Source organism: Euprymna scolopes, chromosome 46, assembly GCF_053919585.1.
Source record: "Euprymna scolopes isolate OS-2025 chromosome 46, ASM5391958v1, whole genome shotgun sequence".
In the NCBI taxonomy this organism is placed as follows: Eukaryota; Metazoa; Mollusca; class Cephalopoda; order Sepiida; family Sepiolidae; genus Euprymna; species Euprymna scolopes.
Window position 1 is genome coordinate 137650463 of NC_136527.1, and position 15134 is coordinate 137665596.

The following is a 15134-nucleotide window of genomic DNA, read 5'->3' on the forward strand; positions in this document are numbered from 1 at the left end:
AAAATATGCGTGCTTGCTTGCGCGTACAAAAATGGCCACCTGTGATAACATATAGAATTAGATGGCTTAATATTTGGAAAACTACTCGTTTTTCATCCAGTTTTAATTTTTCGCCAATACTACACTGTGACAAGGCAGTTTGGTACGCGAGTGCACATTTAACAGCCTTCGTTTATGATCGTGCGTAGCATAAACGAAGGCGAGGCCGTGAAATGGAAAATAGTCCCAGAGTTCAGGTTAATACAATGAAAAAGAAATCACACACAAAAATTGTTCCTCTCTCTCAGGTGCCCATAAAGTGGGTGCTCATTTTAAGTTATATTTACACGGAAAAGTGGTCACCCACTTTTTGAAAAAGTAATTTCTTCATATCATGAAAAATATTTTTTTGGGAAGCGGAAAATATTTGCAGATTCGTTTTTAGCATACCGAAATCTACAATATATATATATATATATATATATATATATATATATATATATATATTTTGTGTACAGAAAGTTGTTAGTTGAGACAGGTCATTGGTACCGTCGGTTTCAAGCCCGATAATAAGGCCCGTTTAAGGTATCCTTATCGAGCTCTCTTCAGCCAATATTCGTCTTATTCGAGACGAATATTGGCTGAAGAGAGCTCGATAAGGATACCTTAAACGGGCCTTATTATCGGGCTTGAAACCGACGGTACCAATGACCTGTCTCAACTAACAACTTTCTGTACACAAAATATAAGTACGCTCTTAAAATTTGGATTTTCCTTTTAATTGAGCACTCTGCTGGAATTCTTTTTCCAAAAAAACTAATCATATATATATATATATATATATATATATATATACATTTCCCCAACCCTCTGACCTTGATGGAGGGGAGACTAAAACTTTCTGCTATGGTTTCAAATGATCTGAAATAACAGCAAGGGGAGACTTGATTCCAAATATTTATATATCTATATATCTATTATAAGGTAAAATTAAAAGCCAAGAACAATGCGAGATTTTTTTTTTATATATATATAGAGTAAAATTAAATGAAAACAAAAGAAATAAATTTCTTTTTTTTTTTTTTTTTTTTTTTTTCTTTTTCACACAAATTTTAACTCTAAACAACAGTAATTTTTTTTTTTTTTTTTTCTGTTGTATTCAATGGTGTTATAAATCTCAATATATTTCAGACCTATTAGTCCTTTTTCAAGAGAAGACAGCGGAAGAGTGTTCAAAATTGGAAAAGCAGCCGCAGAGTTTTAAAACTCTGCGGCTGCTTTTCTTCAACAATGCTTCAAGCAAACTACAATCTACTTATATCTATATATCTATAAAAGTGAAAGTGTCTGTGTACATTTCCCTACACAATAACTCTGTCAATTTTAAGTCTACAGACTCGAATTCTGATATACAGAGTACTGAGATTTGGGAAAATCTTTGTGATCGGTTTTCGGCCAAAAATTTGGCTGTTAAGGGGTCAAAGTTCAACGGAATTGGGAAAAATTTTGGAGTCGTCCCATCACTAATATATATATATATATATATATATATATATACTAGCATGGGTGCCCGGCGTTGCCCGGGTATTTGGAGGTGCATGTTGATCAAAAAAAAAATTTTTTAAAACAAAGAAAAAAACGGGGTCAATTTTTTAAAATTGGACCCCTATTATGACCCCTTAAAATTTATTGTTTTGGGCTCAAATCAAGTTATTAAGTTAGATCCATGTCCAAGGAACCCATATCTAAAATTTCAAGTGTTTAGACCTAAAATTGTCGGAGGAGTTTGGTAGAGTTCTCAAAGGTCAAATCGTTGAACTTTGACCCCTTAATCTCCAAATCTCTGGCCGAAAACCGATCATATCGATTTCCCCAAATCTCAGTACCCTGTATATCAAATTTCGAGTCTGTAGACTTAAAATTAACAGAGTTATTGCGTAGGGAAATGTACACAGACACACAAACAGAAACACACACACAGACATGTTCACTTTTATATATATACTAGCATGGGTGCCCGGCGTTCCCCGGGTGTTTGGGAGTGTATGTTGAGCAAAAAAAAAAAAATAAATAAATTAATAAAAAACGGTCAATTTTTTTAATTTTGACCTATATTATGACCCCTTAAAATTTATTGTTTGGGGATTAAATCAAGTTATTAAGTTAGATCCATGTCTAAGGAATCCATATCTAAAATTTCAAGTGTTTAGACCTAAAATTGTCGGAGGAGTTTGGTAGAGTTCTCAAAGGTCAAATCGTTGAACTTTGGCCCCTTAGCAGCCAAATTTCTGTCCGAAAACCGATCACATCGACTTTCCCAAATCTCAGTACCCTGTATATAAAATTTCGAGTCTGTAGACTTAAAATTAACAGAGTTATTGCGTAGGGAAATGTACACAGACAGACACACACACACACACGTTCACTTTTATAGATAGATAGATAGATAGATAGATAGATAGATAGATAGATAGATACGAACGTGAGACTGGCTTTAAAGTAAAATTTTACCGAAAATCATTTATTAAAGAAATTAAAGAAAATAGAATTTGATAAAAAACGATCGTAAGACACAGGAGAGTTCAAAGGGAGGCAATTTTCCGTTTCGATTTAAACAAGATGGCGGCAATTTTTTCACTGGCTACCACGATTAAAGATGTTTTTTTTCTTCTTTTTTTTTTAACAATTCAGTAATATTTAGGTAATTTCGACTGCATAATTTGGAAGCTACCATTTTAATTTATTAGAATTGCCAAAAAAAATTTTAAAAAAAATCAGTTGTAACCATTGTTTATTTTTTATCTGAAAACTATCGGTATTTTTTTTTACAAACTGCCCTAGCTTAGTATAACATCCCTCCCCCAACCACCTCATATTAAGAATGGCTACCCCCCACCCCAACCTCCGCATGTTAAGAGCGGCTTTCGAGATTGGGTGGGTAGTTTATTCCGAAAGCCGTTCTTAACATGGGGAGGTTGAGGCGTTTCTGGGGAAGGTCGTAAAAATTTACCCATTTATCGACTACAAAAATCTCGTCCCAATAGTGCAGAAGTGCCGAATAAAGCTTGTTCCTATTTACAATTCCTCCCCACGGGCCAGAGTTAGACACCAGGGTCGTTTTTTAATGTGGAGAAAAGGTACAAAAATAAAAATTGTCTCAGTCGTGAAGGATTTATGCTCCACCGAAAGAGAACGAGAAATGGAAGTGCCGCATCTGAAAAACAGCTACTACACTCTGATCTTGGCCAAAAAACTTTATTTAATAACGTGTACGTACAATATAAGTTTTTTTTTTTTGTATTTTTCACGACCTGCCCCCCCCCATCGTAGTATAACCCCCCCTTAAAAAACCCACCTCATAATAAGAACGGCATTCGGAATAAACACCCCCCCCCAACCTCCCCATGTTAAGAAAAACTTTCGAGCTTAACATGAGGAGAGGAGGTTGAGGTGTTTAGTGCGGGCACGTCGTAAAAATTTACCCCATTTATCGACAACAAAATCTCGCCCCAATAGTGGGTCAATTTTTACGACGTGTCCCAACGTATCACAAACACCCTAACCTCCCCATGTAAAGAATAGCTTTCAGAATAAACACCTCCCCTCACCAACCTCAAAAGCCGCTCTTAACATGGGGAGGTTGGGAGAGTGTTTATTCTGAAAACCGTTCTTAACATGGGGAGGTTGGGAGGGTGTTTATTCTGAAAACCGTTCTTAACATGGGGAGGTTGGAAGGGTGTTTATTCTGAAAACCGTCCTTAAGATCGGGAGGTTGGGGGGGGGTTATACTACGCCGGGGCAGGTCGTAAAAAATTGACCCAATAGTGTAGAAGCGCCTTTTATTTTTTTTTTTTTTGTATGAAAACTTTATTTGATAACGAGTACGTACAATATATATATTATTATTTATTTTATTTTTTTAAAATAATTTCATGTTTTTAATGTCTCGATTAAACTGCACAAGTACGGATAGTTATATTAATAAATAAGAAACGTAAGTAAATATTTACCAAGTGTTTTTGGGGTTGTTTTTTCCGGGTCGAATTTAAAGTCCAAAGCTCTCGGTCGTAAGTGTAAGTCCAGAACAGCGAAAAACACAAATTGTCTTTCTATTTTTTTTTTTTTTTTTCTTATTTTTTTTTTTTTTTTTTTTACTTTATAACTTTGACCCGGAACCAAGTTTTGTATCTCCGGGATAAAACATTAAAACTAAAAAAAAGAAAGAAATAGAAAACAAGCACTTGTCCTAATTTGTCTCTATTTTTCATTGGCTAATCGATAAAAAGTTCTAAAGGATGGGGGGGGGGGTAACTATATATATAATAAAACTAGCTCCAATACCCGTCCTGGGACAGGTCTCGCAACCGGTGGCGATTTTTCCATACTTTTTGATAAGTGCTTGGGGGGGGGGGGGGGACTATTATTAAAACTAGCTCTAATACCCGTCCTGGGACGGGTCTCACCACAACCAGTCACGACTTTTCTCTCTTCTTTCATTGACTAATCGATAAAAAGTTCTAAAGGGGGGGGGGTAACTATATATATAATAAAACAGCTCCAATACCCGTCCTGGGACAGGTCTCACAACCGGTCGCGATTTTTCAATACTTTTTGATAAGTGCTTGGGGGGGGGGGACACTTTATATAATAAAACTAGCACCAATACCCGTCCTGGGACGGGTCTCACAACCAGTCACGACTTTTCTCTATTTTTTAATTGGCTAATCGATAAAAAGTTCTAAAAAGGGGAGGGTAACTATATATATAATAAAACTAGCTCTAATACCCGTCCTGGGACAGGTCTCACAACCGGTGGCGATTTTTCAATACTTTTTGATAAGTGCTTGAGGGGTGGGGGGCTATATATTAATAAAACTAGCTCTAATACCCGTCCTGGGACGGGTCTCACAACCAGTCATGACTTTTATCTATTTTTTCATTGACTAATCGATAAAAAGTTCTGAAGGGGGGGGGTAACTATATATATAATAAAACTAGCTCCAATACCCGTCCTGGGACGGGTCTCACAACCAGTCACGACTTTTCTCTATTTTTTAATTGGCTAATCGATAAAAAGTTCTAAAAAGGGGAGGGTAACTATATATATAATAAAACTAGCTCTAATACCCGTCCTGGGACAGGTCTCACAACCGGTGGCGATTTTTCAATACTTTTTGATAAGTGCTTGGGGGGTGGGGGGCTATATATTAATAAAACTAGCTCTAATACCCGTCCTGGGACGGGTCTCACAACCAGTCATGACTTTTATCTATTTTTTCATTGACTAATCGATAAAAAGTTCTGAAGGGGGGGGGTAACTATATATATAATAAAACTAGCTCCAATACCCGTCCTGGGACAGGTCTCACAACCGGTCGCGATTTTTCAATACTTTTTGATAAGTGCTTGGAGGGGGGGGGGACACTTTATATAATAAAACTAGCACCAATACCCGTCCTGGGACGGGTCTCACAACCAGTCAACCTTTTCTCTATTTTTTAATTGGCTAATCGATAAAAAGTTCAAAAAGGGGGGGGTAACTATATATATATATATATAATAAAACTAGCTCCAATACCCGTCCTGGGACAGGTCTCACAACCGGTGGCGATTTTTCCATACTTTTTTGATAAGTGCTTGAGGGGTGGGGGGGCTTTATATTAATAAAACTAGCTCTAATACCGTCCTGGGACGGGTCTCACAACCAGTCACGACTATTCTCTCTTCTTTCATTGACTAATCGATAAAAAGTTCTAAAAAGGGGGGGGGGGTTAACTATATATATAATAAAACTAGCTCCAATACCCGTCCTGGGACAGGTCTCACAACCGGTGGCGATTTTTCCATACTTTTTTGATAAGTGCTTGAGGGGTGGGGGGGCTTTATATTAATAAAACTAGCTCTAATACCCGTCCTGGGACGGGTCTCACAACCAGTCAACCTTTTCTCTTTTTTTTAATTGGCTAATCGATAAAAAGTTCAAAAAGGGGGGGGGGGTAACTATATATATATATATATAATAAAACTAGCTCCAATACCCGTCCTGGGACAGGTCTCACAACCGGTGGCGATTTTTCCATACTTTTTTGATAAGTGCTTGAGGGGTGGGGGGGCTTTATATTAATAAAACTAGCTCTAATACCGTCCTGGGACGGGTCTCACAACCAGTCACGACTATTCTCTCTTCTTTCATTGACTAATCGATAAAAAGTTCTAAAAAGGGGGGGGGGGTTAACTATATATATAATAAAACTAGCTCCAATACCCGTCCTGGGACAGGTCTCACAACCGGTGGCGATTTTTCCATACTTTTTTGATAAGTGCTTGAGGGGTGGGGGGTGGGGGGCTATATATTAATAAAACTAGCTCCAATACCCGTCCTGGGACGGGTCTCACAACCATCACGACTTTTCTCTCTTCTTTCATTGACTAATCGATAAAAAGTTCTAAAAGGGGGGGGGGGGTAACTATATCTTTCTATTCCCAGAACTACTTGTCTCTGCAAAACTTAAATGAGATTTTCTTATATTTTTTAATTTGGAATTCATTATTGTAGGAGGTCATGTTGGTGATGTTCTCAACATATAACGAAACGAAGTAATCCAGCGGGTGCAGGTCCGGGGAGTAGGGGGTGGGGCAGTGAGGGAAGGATACGAAGTTGTACCTATTTACTATGCCTCCCCACGGGACAGAGTTAGACACCAGGGTCGTTTTTTAACGTGGAGAAAAGGTACAAAAATAAAAATTGTCTCAGTCGTGAAGGATTTCTCCTCCACCGAAAGAGAACAAGAAATAGAAGTGCAGCATCTGAAGAACAGATACTACACTTTGATCTTGTCCCGAAGTAGCATAATTGGAATTCATTATTAAGATGAGTATTATTTATTAATTTTATTTATTGCGAACTATCATCCTCATCTTTATTAGTTGTTTCACGACGTTTCGGCGAACTATTCCTCTGGCCTTCATCAGGTGATTACCACAACGGATAGAACTCTAAATCTCCTAACTGCATTCTCGGCAATTACTGCCTTCCATAGTTGTTGTCGGCTCACCACGTTTTCGGCCAAGTAAGCCTCTGGTCGGTTTTTGTTAGGACTGAAACCACTATCTTCAGACAATGCTCACCATAAAAAGGGAGGGATCATTTTTCTATAATATTTTAACGTATATTGAGCACCCACTTTGTGCCCACCTTTTTAGGGGGGGAGGGCCTTTCTTTCCACCCCCCCGGATTCAGTGTCTGTATCCCTACGCCACGAGCCCCGAATAACGATCAAGTTTGGATTTTTTAGTCTTATAAATCCACGTTTATTTATTATCTGATTTTCCATGGTCGGGTCCGTACCGAATGGTATATGTATATATTATTTAATTGGAATTCATTATTGAGATGAGTATTATTTGTTAATTTATTTTTATTGTGGACTATTATTCTCATCTTTTTCTTAGTTGTTTCACGACGTTTCGGCCAACTATTCCTCTGGCCTTCGTCAGGTGGTAATCGTGACGGATAGGAACTCCAAATCTCCTAACTGCATCCTACTGAGGATTACTGCCATCCATAGTTGTTGTCAACACGTTTTGGCCAAGTAAGCCTCTGGTCGGCTTTGTGTAGGATTGAAACCGCTATCTTCAGACAATTCTCACCTGGAACCATAGAGATTCAACGTCTCTATGCACTACGCCACGGGCCCCAAAAGGCGATCAAGGCTGAATTTTTTTATGTCTTATAAATTCATGTATTTTATTATCTGATCTTTCATTGTCAGGTCCGTACCAAATGGTATATATGTTATTTTAATTGGAATTCATTATTGAGATGAGTATTATTTATATTAATTTATTCATAGCGGACTATTATTTTCATTTTTCTTAGTTGTCTCTCAATGTTTCGGCCAACCATTCCTCTGGCCTTCGTCAGATGGTAACCGTGACGGCATAGGAACTCCAAATCACCTAACTACATCCTCAGTAATTACTGCCTTCCATAGTTGTTGTCGTCTCACCACGTTTTGGCCACATAAGTCTCTGGCCGGCTTTGGGTAGGATTTGAAACTACTATCTTCAGACGATTCTCACCTGGAACTATAGAGATTCAACGTCTCTATCCACTACACTACGGGCCCCCAAACCCTAACCCTAACCCTAACACAATGGACCCGACCATAAATTGGTGTTTTGGTTGTTTTTTTTTTACGGCATATCAACCCTTTTCAGGTTATTTAATGCCGGATCCAGTCATTTTGTAGAAAAAGTTTTAATAGAGTATATTTGAAGTAGGTTCCTATTTAACCCATAGTTGGGACCCTAACAGGTACTACCACTCCGGGTCAGAGTGGACCTGGGAGCAATGGCAATTAAAGGGTGGCTCCATACTCCCCAGAGCCCACAAGCTGGCGCCTCACCATCAGATATAGTTTAAGGTCATATCCAGGACCCCGACCATGGAAGATCAGATAATAAATAAACATGGATTTATAAGATCAAAGAATCCAACCTTGATCGCCCTTCGGGGCCCGTGGCGCAGTTGATAGAGACGTTGAATCTCTACGGTTCCAGATGAGAATTGTCTGAAGATAGCGGTTTCAATCCTACCCAAAGCCAGCCAGAGGCTTACTTGGCTAAAACGTGCTGAGACGACAACAACTACGGATGGCAGTGATTGCTGAGAATTCAGTTAGGAGATTCGGAGTTCCTATCCGTCGCGATTACCACCTGACGAAGGCCAGAGGAATAGTTGGCCGAAACGGTGTGAAACAACTAAGAAAAGATGAGGAATAAAAATAAAAATAACGAGATTTTCTTATTCAGCATAGTCGGAAACCTGGTGATCCTCTGGTGCAATTAGGTCGCCGCTAGCAGACCCTGTTTGTGACAGCAGGACTCGGCGCCAGCCCACAAGTCCAAAGAGACCCAGGCTTGGCTTCAGAAGGAGTGCTACAACTTTCGTTTATTTATCGCAGATTATTATCCTTATCTTTTTAGTTGTTTCATGACGTTTTGGCCAACTATTCCTCTGGCCTTCGTCAGGTGATAGTTGCAACAGGATAGAAACTCCGAATCTCCTAACTGCATTCTCAACAATTACTGCCATCGGTTTAGCCCGGTCCCTGCGGGGGCTGGGCATGAATCTCAAAGATCATATATAGGGGCAATAAGTTATTGGTCAATCCAAGGGAAACTCCATATACCAATTGTCTCTATCCAGCTCCCCTACTACCCGGGGAGCTGCTCCCCATTTTCCCCTTCACTCTCCACATTAAAAAACGGCCTTGTGCCTAATTTGCTCAGTGGGGAAGCAAATAAATACCCTGTTGTTCTTGGCCTTCGGGCCGGGATCAAAGTGTAGTATCTGTTCCGGCAGATACTGCAAGCAAAGACCATATGTGTGGGCAACCTCACATATAAGACCTTGGTCAATGTAGGGGCAACCCTTCATACCAATTGTCATTATCCAACTCCCCTACTCCCCGGGGAGTTGGTCCCCATTTCCCCTTCACTCCTCACATTAAAAATCGGCCTTGTGCCTAACTTGCTCAGTGGGGGAGCAAATAAATACCATCTGTTCCGGCAGATGCTGCAAGCTATGACTAGCTATGACTAGCTATGACTAGCAAAGACCAGATGTGGGGGCGACCCCACATGCCTGACTTTTAACCAGCTCACATTTCCCATCTCTCGGGAGCTGGTCCCCTTTTTCCCTTCCCCCTCCCTTCACTCCTCGCATTAAAAATCGGCCTTGTGCCTAATTTGCTCGGTGGGGGAGCAAATAAATACCATCTGTTCTGACATCCATAGTTGTTTTTCGTCTCACCATGATCGCGACTGGTTGTGAGACCCGTCCCAGGACGGGTATTAGAGCTATTTTAATTATATAAAACTACCCCCCCCCTCTTAGCACTTTTTTATCGGATTAGCCGATCCAGAAATAGGAAAGATTTTCATAATTTTTGGATACAATAAAATCATCTTAAAAATACGAGGAGTTCGTAGATACCGTTGTTTTCGTGTGAAATTCAGTTTTACGATTTCCGAAATTCCGTTCTGATAGTTATGAAGCGCAAAAAAAAAAAAAAGAAAAAAAAAAAATTCTGGTAACTTGATTATATATAGAGATGCCATATATTTAATGTAGCCGGCTTCAGCCTCAATAACTGCCTCGATACAAGTCCGGAAGTGGGAGCATGCCTTTTCTACAAGCGCCGGCGGAAACTCGGCAAATACTTGGCAGATTGGTGGTGATCAGGCTGGCTTTGGGCTTGTAAGAGGTCGTGTTGGTGATGTTCTCGCCGTATGATGAAACGAAGTAATCCAGTGGGTGCAGGTCCGGGGAGTAGGGGCTGGGGCAGTGAGAGAAGGATACGAAGTTGTAGCATAATTGGAATTCATTATTGAGATGAGTATTATTTATTAATTTTATTTATTGCAAACTATTATCGTCATCTTTATTAGTTGTTGTTTCACAACGTTTCGGCCAACTATTCCTCTGGCCTTCGTCAGGTGGTAACCGCGACGGCATAGGAACTTTGAATCTCCTGACTGCATTCACTGCAATTACTGACTTCCATAGTTGTTGTCTCACCACGTTTTTGGCCAACTAATCCTCTGGCCAGTTTTTGTTAGGATTGAAACCGCTATCTTCATACAATGCTCACCATAAAAAGTGAGGGATCATTTTCCTATAATATTTTAACGTATATTGAGCACCCACTTTGTGGCCACCTTTTTTTGGTGGGGGGTGAGAGGGGGCTTTCTAACTTTCCACCCTCGGAAAATCTTTTAAAAATCACCACTAACGTTTAAAATTCCAGGAAACAAGTAGTTTCCAGGATATGAAGAAATGCACCCACTTTATGTCAGTTTGGGAAAATAAGTTAAAAATAAAAAAACTACACAAAATATGGTTAAAAACACACTGAATATATGTCGACCTATGTCATGGTAACATATTTTGAGCGAGTTTCTAACAGTATATTGTATAGTTTTTTATTGTTAACTCATTTTCCCAAACTTACCGTATTCAAGAGAGAGTCTGGCGTCATTTTTAATTTTCCTATACATCGGTAAACACTGTATGTTTTTCGAGCTGAATAAACATGTTACATTTAATAAAAACACTAAACAATTATCCAGTTGGGTAGAAAAATAGTTTATCTTGCCTTTGGTAACATTTATTTGTTATATATTTGTTTTTTCGACAACATTTTCGAATCTATGTGTACAGTAATACAAACCCCAATTTTGTATTCAACCAGGAAGCAGGCCAGCGGGAACAGTATTCCAGAGAAGGGCAGCTCTGGGAAATAGTTTTTTATTATACAGTGTAAACCGGATATAAAAAAGACCCTGATATAAGAGAGATTTTCTCTGGTCCCAAATTAGAGCCTGTTTTTATGTATATAAATTAGACCCGGATATAAGATAAACCCAGATGTAAGAGATGAGAGTCTCTTGTTCCGAATCAGAGCCTGTGTTAATGCATATAATTAGGCCCGGATATAAAAGAAACACGGATATAAAAGAAACCCGGATGTAAAAGAGATTCTTTCTGGTCGCAAATTAGAGCCTGTGTCAAATTAGACCTGGATAAAAAAGAGATGTTTCTTTTGGAACGAATTAGATAAATAAGACCCGGATATAAGACAGATTTTTTTCTGGTGTAAATAAGACCCGGATATAAGAGAATCACTTCTGGTCTGTGTTAATTTATAAAAATTAGACCCAGATATAAGATAAACTCTGATATAGGAGAAGTGATATCTAGTCCCAAATTAGACCTCGGATATAAGAGAGATGTCTCTAACTCGAATAAGAGCCTGTATTGTAAATTAGACATGATGAGCGATGATCTTTGGGCCCTGATTTAATGGGTTATGTAGCGCCATTTTCTTTTTTTTTTTTTTTTTTTTACAACTTTTTCAGATTTTTCGCTAATCTTTTACGAAAAACACCCATCTAGCTGAAACCACTGTCAATAATTTTCCCCACTCTTTATCTGTGTCTAAACTGAAACATAGATTCCATGAACAAAGTTTCTTTCTTAACACTGCACGCCTGTAGAACTCTGTCCCATTTGTCAGTTTTCCCAGCTGACTACAATATGGTTGTCTTCAAGTCCAATGTAAACAAATTAAATAATCCAATTTACCAAATTTCCGCTACTAACAATTAGTACGATATTATCCCATTGTCTACCGTATACTCATTAACCCTTATCCTCGAGTGGCCTCCGAGTCTTGATAAGCAGTGGCCTTTATGTAAAAAGAAAAAGAAAAAAAAATTAAAACCATCATTATGTGACCTACCCGACAAAATTGTCTGTGAGATGGTTATATATGCTGATGACACATAGCTCTATAACAGACACGACAGGAAAACAAATGAACACATATCTAAAGAAATGGCAGAAACACTAGAGGATGACCTCCAATCTGTAGTGGAATGGGGACAAAAATGGATGGTCACATTCAATGCTGCCAAGACTAATTGCCTCTGAGATTGGTATATATGCTGAGATACCACGATCTATAACAGACATGACAGGAAAACAAATGAACACATATCTAAAGAAATGGCAGGAACACAAGAGGATGACCTCCAATCTGTAGTGGAATGGGGACAAAAATGGATGGTCACATTCAATGCTGCCAAGACTAATTGCCTCTGAGATTGGTATATATGCTGAGATACCACGCTCTATAACAGACACGACAGAAAAACAAATGAACACATATCTAAAGAAATGGCAGAAACACAAGAGGATGACCTCCAATCTGTAGTGGAATGGGGACAAAAATGAATGGTCACATTCAATTCTGCCAAGACTAATTGCCTCTGAGATTGGTATATATGCTGAGATATCACACTCTATAACAGACACGACAGGAAAACAAATGAACACATATCTAAAGAAATGGCAGAATCACAAGAGGATGACCTCCAATCTGTAGTGGAATGGGGACAAAAATGGATGGTCACATTCAATGCTGCCAAGACTAATTGCCTCTGAGATTGGCATATATGCTGAGATACAACACTCTATAACAGACACGACAGGAAAACAAATGAACACATATCTAAAGAAATGGCAGAAACACAAGAGGATGACCTCCAATCTGTAGTGGAATGGGGACAAAAATGGATGGTCACATTCAATGCTGCCAAGACTAATTTCCTCTGAGATTGGTATATATGCTGAGATACCACGCTCTATAACAGACACGACAGGAAATCAAATGAACACATATCCAAAGAAATGGCAGAAACACAAGAGGATGACCTCCAATCTGTAGTGGAATGGGGACAAAAATGAATGGTCACATTCAATTCTGCCAAGACTAATTGCCTCTGAGATTGGTATATATGCTGAGATACCACGCTCTATAACAGACACGACAGGAAAACAAATGAACACATATCCAAAGAAATGGCAGAAACACAAGAGGATGACCTCCAATCTGTAGTGGAATGGGGACAAAAATGGATGGTCACATTCAATGCTGCCAAGACTATTTACCTCTGAGATTGGTATAAATGCTGAGATACCATGCTCTATAACAGACACGACAGGAAAACAAATGAACACATATCTAAAGAAATGGCAGAAACACTAGAGGATGACCTCCAATCTGTAGTGGAATGGGGACAAAAATGGATGGTCACATTCAATGCCGCCAAGACTAATTGCCTCTGAGATTGGTATATATGCTGAGATACCACGCTCTATAACAGACACGACAGGAAAACAAATGAACACATATCTAAAGAAATGGCAGAAACACTAGAGGATGACCTCCAATCTGTAGTGGAATGGGGACAAAAATGGATGGTCACATTCAATGCCGCCAAGACTAATTGCCTCTGAGATTGGTATATATGCTGAGATACCACGCTCTATAACAGACACGACAGGAAAACAAATGAACACATATCTAAAGAAATGGCAGAAACACTAGAGTATGAACTCCAATCTGTAGTGGAATGGGGACAAAAATGGATGGTCACATTCAATGCTGCCAAGACTAATTGCCTCTGAGATTGGTATATATGCTGAGATACCATGCTCTATAACAGACACGACAGGAAAACAAATGAACACATATCTAAAGAAATGGCAGAAACACAAGAGTATGAACTCCAATCTGTAGTGGAATGGGGACAAAAATGGATGGTCACATTCAATGCTGCCAAGACTAATTGCCTCTGAGATTGGTATATATGCTGAGATACCACGCTCTATAACAGACACGACAGGAAAACAAATGAACACATATCTAAAGAAATGGCAGAAACACTAGAGTATGAACTCCAATCTGTAGTGGAATGGGGACAAAAATGGATGGTCACATTCAATGCTGCTAAGACTAATTGCCTCTGAGATTGGTATATATTCTGAGATACCACGCTCTATAACAGACACGACAGGAAAACAAATGAACACATATCTAAAGAAATGGCAGAAACACAAGAGGATGACCTCCAATCTGTAGTGGAATGGGGACAAAAATGGATGGTCACATTCAATGCTGCCAAGACTAATTGCCTCTGAGATTGGTATATATGCTGAGATATCACGCTCTATAACAGACACGACAGGAAAACAAATGAACACATATCTAAAGAAATGGCAGAAACACAAGAGGATGACCTCCAATCTGTAGTGGAATGGGGACAAAAATGGATGGTCACATTCAATGCTGCCAAGACTAATTGCCTCTGAGATTGGTATATATGCTGAGATATCACGCTCTATAACAGACACGACAGGAAAACAAATGAACACATATCTAAAGAAATGGCAGAAACACAAGAGTATGAACTCCAATCTGTAGTGGAATGGGGACAAAAATGGATGGTCACATTCAATGCTGCCAAGACTAATTGCCTCTGAGATTGGTATATATGCTGAGATACCACGCTCTATAACAGACACGACAGGAAAACAAATGAACACATATCTAAAGAAATGGCAGAAACACTAGAGTATGAACTCCAATCTGTAGTGGAATGGGGACAAAAATGGATGGTCACATTCAATGCTGCCAAGACTAATTGCCTCTGAGATTGGTATATATTCTGAGATACCACGCTCTATAACAGACACGACAGGAAAACAAATGAACACATATCTAAAGAAATAGCAGAAACACTAG

The 15134-nt window shown here is 39.0% G+C and overlaps 1 protein-coding gene across 2 annotated transcripts in view; it reads right to left on the reverse strand.

The window, feature by feature from the left end:
- The window catches only part of LOC145271411 (uncharacterized), a 681202-nt gene extending 676952 nt beyond the window's left edge, over positions 1-4250 (reverse strand). For both annotated transcript variants that reach the window (XM_080126945.1, XM_080126944.1), the window contains exon 1: positions 3990-4250. The gene's annotated coding sequence lies outside the window, so the exon portion shown is untranslated. The remainder of the gene's footprint in view (positions 1-3989) is intronic.
- Between the last annotated feature and the right edge of the window lie 10884 nt (positions 4251-15134).